Here is an 8,733-nt window from a genome sequence, read left to right as displayed (position 1 = left end):
TTTTAATAAGTTAAAATAATTTTAATTAAATTGATAAAAATAATAATATAAAATTATTTTATGTATAATATTTTTTGATTAAATTTAATTAATTTATCTTAATACATAGAATTTATTTTTTTAAATGTTATAATAGTGTAAGAATAAAAGTATTTTTAGAATAAAAAATATAATGGAAAGTTGTTTTAATTTTAGATAATTTTAATAATTATATGCAATCTTTTTATTTTTTTTCCTTCAAAAATATGATTTAATAGTCTTAAACGTGGCAATTCTAAAATTTATTAAAATATTATTAAATTTTGACTTATCCAAGCGGTTAGATTTTCATTTTTACATACTTAGCCTTTGGTTAGGGATGATAAATTTTACCTGATACTAAAACATAATTCGAAATGAATATAAAAAAATTAAGTTAAGGACAGATTTTATTAGATTCAGATCAAATTTAGATCGATCTGATTAATACGATTAATAAACAAGTCAGATTCGGATCAACCTGAAATGACCTGATTACAATCCGTGAATTCGTTTATAAATATTTTCGAGTCTAGGTTCGAATCGGATTCTATTTGAGTTCAGATTAAAATAAGCATATTTTAATATAATGGGTCTTTTCATGTCAGGTTCAGATTGAGTTTGAGTTAAGATGAACATGTTTTTATAAATGGATCATTTTGGGTCAGGTCAAGTTCGGATTAGATTCAAATTATGGGTCATTTTATGTGGGATTTAAGTCAAATATAGATCGAATAATTTGATCTGAAATATTAATCATATTCAGATTTTGATATTCCAACTCATCAATCCACAAATCTAAATTCGATCCGAATTACCTCCCCTATCATTAGTCAATCTTTTCATCAATTCGAGTATTTGACAATTTTACTAGCGTCTTCATGTTCATAACATGTGTGTCATTCATTGATGTCAAAGTCAAACTTCCTATTTTAGGCATAAAATAATCCAACTCTCAATTTAATTGGGATATCTAAATAGATTTTTTCTTAGTCAAATTAATTAATCTCCTTAAATATATCATACATACTCAATTAAATCCTACAAAATTTCTAAAAATTCTCAAAAAATCTAATAAGATTATTTCTCCAATAATACTTATTATTTAATTTGTCGTATTTTACATTCTCCCCTACTAATAAAAATTTAATCCCTAAATTTACCGCTTCAACTCAAAGATCTTCATTTAAGGGTAACAACTAAGCAACATACTCATAAAATACTCCATCATAGTATCATGAACAAATCTCTAACTGTGAGGGATTAAGAGTTCCCTCATAGAACTACAAGATGATCCACTCCCAAGTAAATGGTAATGACTCTGTGGGTTATGAGCTAACCATGCTTTCCCTACTCCCACATTACTATCTAGTCAATCATGGGTAAAATGTCCTAGATATAGATGGTTTTCACAACTACCTCCAAAATCCAAAATGCTCGTTATTATGCTGATCCTCTGACATCTGTATAGTGCATTCAAACTGTCCATCTGTTTGAGGGTGGAAAGTTATACTAAAACAGAGCTCTATACTCATGATCTACTATAAAATCTACCAGAATCATAATGTGAATTGTGGATCTTCATCCGATACAATACTCAAAGATATACCATAAGATCTGGTAATCTATCTACAATATAACTTGCTAATCGATCCAAAGAATCCGTCCTACGGATCGATAAAAAGTGAACAAATTTAGTCAACCTATCAATGATTACCCAAATCGCATTATATCCTCTCCATGACCTAGGTAATCTCACAACTAAGTCCATCGTAACATGCTCTTATTTTCATTCCAATATATAAATCTACTGAAACAATCTCATTAGTCTATGATATTCAACTTCCACTTGTTGATGCACTAGACATCAAGCTACAAAAACCATGATGTCTATCTTCACGTCATTCCACCAATAGGTATGCTTCAACTCTCTACACATTTGGAACCACTCGAATATAGCACAAATCCAAATTGATATGTTCCCTGTAGTAAGTCCTTCTGGACAAGACGTGACTCAGGAACACACAATCTATCATGGTAATAAAGAGTCTCATTCTCATCACACAAGAACTCTGTCTGCTGTCCAGAGACTACTCCTCTACCTAAAAATTGAAGATACTGATCACTAGCTTGAGCCCTCTAAATCCACTCAACAATAGGTGACTCAGCAACCATGAACTCCAAAGTCCCTTGCTCTATTTGTCTCTGCTCTACCAATCCCAACTCATAATCTCTACACTAATCCTGTAATCATAACTCGATGATAACCTAAAACTCCTCGGGATTTCCTACTCAAAGCACATTAGCTTTCCCTAGAGGGTAGCTAACTCCAAATCATGAACAAGATAATTCTTCTTACGATCTTTCAATTATCGACAAGCATATGGAACTACCCGACTATGCTGCTTCAGAATTATACCTAACTCCTGGTATAGTTATTCTGTGTAGAGTACAAATCTATCTACACTAGAAGGTAAAACTAAAATGAGTGCAGTTATTAACTTTTCATTTCAGCTCTGAAACTAGTCTCGTAAGCCTCTATCCAAGTAAATTTCATTCCTTTCCTAGTCAGTCGAGTGATCATGATACAGAATGGGTATGTATATTTATTATGTCGTGGGTGATCATGATCTTATGCGTTAGATTCAAATTGATGATAGAGTTTCTAGTGACAGATCTGGTCATGCTAGAATTGATGGTAGAAGAAGGATGAATGATTATGTTGATAGAAACTTAGGAAATATCAAGATGAAGATTCCTTCATTTCAAGGCAAAAGTGATCCAAACATATATTTGGAGTGGGAAAGGAAAGTGGGATTAGTGTTTGATTGTCACAACTACTCTGAAGAGAAGAAGGTAAAACTTGTTGCTATCTATTATGAGAAAGAGGTTTGTTCCATCACATTACTATTGAGATTTGTACCAATGACAACAAAGTTTAACCCAAGGACTTTGACCATGCATGATTGAACCCTTCCATTTGAGTTGTCTTTCAACTTTCATGGACATATGCACCATATCTTCCAACTCCACATAATGTTGTAACTCTACTATATTTGTAATTTCTGAATTCAAACCTTGTAAAAATCTTGCCATGGTTACTTCTCGGTCCTCCTCCACATTTTTCGAATCATGGCAATCTCCATCTCCTTATGATATTCCTCCATAGTCTTGGATCCTTAGGTTAGGTTGTGTAGTCGTTGGTATAAATCTCGATAGTAATGTGATGGAAAGAACCTCTTTCTCATAATAGATTTCATCTCTTCACAAGTGCCAACGGATCTCTCATGGTTTCTTCTCCTATTTAGAATAATTTGATCCCACCAAATAATAACATAATCAATAAATTCAACAACAACAAGTTTTACTTTCTTCTTTTCAAAGTAGTTGTGATAATCAAACACTAATTCCACTTTCTTTCCCACTCTAAATATACGTCTGGATCACTTTTGCCTTAAAATGAAGGAATTTTCATCTTGATATTTCCCAAGTTTCTATCAACATAATCATTCATCCTTCTTCTACCATCAATTCTAGCATGACCAGATCTGCCACTAGAAACTCTATCATCAATGTCCTCAGATACGCCATCATCATCATCATCATCGTCATCATTATCATCACGATTATATCACCTTGAATTTCGTGTAGGAACTCTACCAGCTTGGCTATTTTACAATCCAGAAATTACAGCATCTTATCTCTCTAATCTGTCAAGGATTTGATTAAATCTGATTTCCATTCGTTCCAAGTGTTGTCTCAAAGCACGTTGTTCAAGTGTGTCTCTAGGTCTTGCTTCCTCTCTACTTGTTGCCATTAATGCAATCTGTTGTCACTCAATCACTCAACTCACTAATGTTAGCTCTTTAAAGAACTTAGAATTGTACCTAACAAATTAACGATATGGATTATGCTCAACCCTCTCTAGATATTAATGATAATCCATTATGCATCAATGGAGGCTCAATTACAAGGGTTAAGGCTAGAAAGATGAAGGAAGCACTTAATGTGTTAATTAAAGATGTGAAGGCCAAAACTACCATTGAAGAATATTTGACCAAGAGCAAGTCATCCAGCTTAGTCAACCAAATTCAAGCCTTAGATGAGCTTAATTAGCACCTAATCTCATGTCTATGTGGTAGGGATATGTAGGCTTAATTTAGACTCAGTTTCTACTTTTATTTGGGTTGTAATAATGTCATAAGCTTAAAATGGCTAAGTAGTCTATATAGGCCTTTACTAAATGGGCTTTCTTTTGACCTTTTAGGATTTTTTTGGTCATGCTATAGCTATAAATAAAGGGGGTGATAGCCACACATGTATCTTTTGACATATTTTCAATCTAAATCATGGTGAGACTCTCACTTGTTGGTTCTTCATTGAACTAAAACTTATCAAGACATTCCCTTATGGCGTTCGAAGACTTATTAACCACCATCTCAAGGTTGTGGCGTCTTTCATCTTCTATACCTAGGTTCGTGCTTTTCTAAGCATTGGGTCGAGGTTCTTTTCATCAATCTTATCGATTTAGACCTTTCTTTCTTTCTTTCTTCTTCAATTCATTGTTGGTTCTTGAGATATCTTTCTCATTGGGTTCATATCATATAGACTATGCACTATCTTGTCTATTACCTGCTGAGTGACCCGCACTCACCACTATATTTGTGTATTTTCTTTTTTCTCAGATAGCAGGTAGATGATTGTGGAGTCGCTTGGAGTATCTTGTCTGTCAGTCTCACGTCACATCAGAAGATGGTCTTTACTTTGCTCTTGTCTTCTTACATATGTTCTTTATAGTATTGAAATTGCATTGGTGTTTAACCATGTGTCTATTTTATCGCTTTGATAGTTTGTTGTGTTTAAGTCATGCCAGCACATATTATATCTTTTTGGTTTGTGTGGCTTTCCTATGTCTTCCTATATATTTTTGGTACAGTTGTGTGGGCTGCTTATTATACAACTGCGTGGTTATATCCTTTTTATTCTAGCAATGTGAGATGTGTATATAACTGCGTAATTGTGTATGCTCGAGTCATATGGGTCATTGATAGTTTGTGAGTAGCCTTGTAGCATTGTATACATGTTTCATATTGTCACTGTTATAGGGGAGATGTTGTCCGTTTGTCGGGCAGGGACTCCTATAAGGCGTAACAATTTATTGGTATTAGAGCCACAAGTTTACGAGGCTTATTTCCTGTGTTTTAATTTGGTGATTTATTTTTTTCGATGTGACTCTTCGAGTTTTGGGACCAGACAGCGATAGGAGGTATGTTTGTATACTATTATCATTCATTTCTATTAGTATTTGTCTAGTTGTATGTAGCATGTATGACATGTGTATATTAGCCACTGTTGATGTCTATTAGATCCTATTAGAGATCATGGATTACAGTCTCATGGGATTCCTTCTACCATACCATCAATATTACTAGTTTCTGTTACTATTAGTTGAGTGAGAGTTAGAGTCACATACCAACCCCCTACTATTATTAGCTGGATAGTGAATAGTATCTGCATACTCATGTTAATTCGGTCAGTAGAGTACTGATTTACCCTAGTTAGTTTGGTCAGTAGAGGACTGATTTACCCTTGTTGACTTGGTTAGTAGAGGATTGATCTATTCTTGTTGGTTCGATCATTAGGATATCGACTTACTCTATACCATGGAGATTCTGACCCTTAGGTTACTTGTACTTGGTTAGATAACTTGGAAGGTATATTTAAGTACATGACTTGTACCGACGTAGAAAGGATTGAATTGGATGTATACCATTGTCGGTTCGATCAGTTTTAGAGGATCGATGTATCTAATTCTATGGGAACTTTGACCATGGACTATAGGTACTTGATTAGATAATATAGAAGGTATATTTAGGTAGACGCTACCGCTGTTATGGAAAAGTGTAGAGCTAGTTGCTTAACACTTACGTAATACAACCGTTACTTGGGTGTATAACTTGGAGAGTATATTCGAATATATGACTTGTATTGATGAACGGATAGATGATGTTAGCTGTATATCCTTTACGTGACTAGACACCACGTGAAGGAAGATGCAGAAGATGAATTTTAGAAACAAGGCATTACTTGGTGATTACTTTGAGGTGTTTTTGAGAGAGAGTACATCTCTCCTCCTTTGGTAGCATAATGGTATAGTCGACTCGCCTAAAGCTGTTCTATGAGAGATCTTGACTCATGGACCGATCAGATATGGATGGATATCCTTGATGATACTTAGAGATGTACAACCCGTAATTATGTAGAGAATGTAGTGTTAGTTGATTAACACCTATGAGCCGTTATCGAGTGAAAATTTAAGAAGATGATCTTCGAGGAGCAGAGCGTCGATTGACAGTTATTTCGACAAACTATTTTGGTGATAGTGACCCTCTACCCTTGTGTGCATTACTTGTCACTAGATGTTACTGAACCTCAAGTGGAGCAATCGTAGTATGATGGGTTATAAGACAATGGTTAGTCGACTTAACTAACATTGTCTTCATCAAGTAGCTCAAGATCTTGACCATATGACCATTTATTCAATGTCTTGAAGTTTATATGTCAGATCAGAGTGTTTGACCTTTTGTCGATATTTTTGGAGGATATTTAGGGGCACGATTATGAGAGTTGTGGAGATACCCTCTTAACGGGTAAACTCTCAGTTAAGAGGATGAGTGATACTTTGGACTTTGGATTGTCATTCCTTTACTATGGATATTTAAGTATTTAAAAAGATGAGATTTGATATACTCTTTGGACATTTTTAGATAAAATTAGTAGAGTTTTTATACTCATATCTCATGGATTGACCGTATCTCTATCATTTGGAGAGTTGTTGATTATCAATCAAGAAGTCCAAGGGATATCTCTTGACTTCTTGAGTCACACACTTTTGGTAGGATGGTGATATATTTCTACATCTTGATAAGACACCATTATGAGAGCAGATCATTGGGAAGTTAAATTTGTTAGCACATGACTTGTCTGTTTCACTAAAAAAATATACAATAATAAACTTCAATATATTCCCGGTAGTAGTACAACATAGACATGCAATGTTTAACTAAGGTAAATGTAAAGTCTGAAATCACTTATTTAATTAAGAATATTTATTGGATTAAATTATAATTTAATTAGAATTCAGATTTATTTAATTAAGAAGATTTATTGGATTAATTGAAATTTAATTAGATTTTAAATTTATTTAATTATAATTTAATTAGAATTCAGATTTATTTAATTAAGGGGATTTATTGGATTAATTGTAATTTAATTAAAATTAAAATTTATTTAATTGTAATTTAATTAGAATTCAAATTTATTTAATTAGATTTTGAATTTATTTAATTATAATTTAATTAAAATTCAGATTAATCAAGAATTTATTGATTTAATAGATGGATTTAGTTAGATTTAATTAAGTTAGCTTACATTTATGGAATTGAAATTAATCAATTAAGAAAAGCGGTTGAATATAAATAAAATTTATTTTAAAAACTAAATATATAAAAATTTATATAATTCATGTGTATAAATTTTTATATTAAAATGCATATGACTTAATAAATATATATAAAAAATTATAGGACTTAGTATGCATATTAAAATTTATATAACCATAGATATAGATTTTTTTATTATTTATAAAATTTATAAAGACATAGTATGTATATAAGAATTAATATAACATATAGATATAAATTTTTATATAGAAATTATACATGAATTAGTATTTTGTACAAATTATCCATCTAATCATAAATGAAATATAAATAATGCATACTATATATGATATAAATTATAACGTGTATATAAAAAAACTATAATATGTGGATAAAATTTAGTATATAGGAATTAAAAGACTTAAAGAGATAAAAATTAGTATGTATAAATGGGTAGAGATTATTCATCTAATTAATATAGAAATAAAATAATATATTACGTAACATATAAGGTATAATATAAATTACAAGTAATAAATAGAATTAAATATGGAAAATATAGGATGAATATATATAGAACGTGCACTTAGTAACCAATAAATAAATTATAGTATTATAAATTATATATTATGTATCATGGATAAAATTTATATGACTAAGTAAAATATATATGAAATTACATAACCATGGATATAAGTTTCTATCTAGACTTAGTAATAAGTTTTATAAAAATAATATATATGACTTAACATTTATAAAATTTATAAGAATTAAAACTTAGACCTAGACCTAAGCCTTTCTTCTATTTAAACCCTCACCTAGAACTCCCCCTTACCTTCTTGTTGCCACTGACCCTAAGGAGATTTCCCTCTCCCTTTTGTTTCTCCACTGGTGCTAGAGTTTCAAGGGAAGACAAGAGTTAATAGCTAAGTACTCAAGGCATGTTCTCAACAATATTATTGTTTTAATTAGCCTCTATGTCTTGTGTAGTTTCAGATTTTTGTAGCTTGTAAGGTTTTGGTTTGTTTTCTTGCTAAGGATATCATGGTTCGACCCATACAAATGGTGCATGTTCTCAACTATGTTAATGCTTTACATTAGTTTCTATATCTAGTGAATTTCAGATTTTATAGCTTGTAATGTTTGACTTGTCTTTATTGCTAATGATATCATGTTTCGACCTATATAAATTGTGTATGTTGTTGGTACCTTAGGATAGTTTTGATGTGATTAGGTCCTATTGTGTTTAACCTTGTGTCTAAGTGTACAAGAA

The sequence above is a fragment of the Zingiber officinale genome, chromosome 10A (assembly GCF_018446385.1).
Source record: "Zingiber officinale cultivar Zhangliang chromosome 10A, Zo_v1.1, whole genome shotgun sequence".
Classification (NCBI taxonomy): domain Eukaryota; kingdom Viridiplantae; phylum Streptophyta; class Magnoliopsida; order Zingiberales; family Zingiberaceae; genus Zingiber; species Zingiber officinale.
This window is presented reverse-complemented; position numbering follows the sequence as displayed.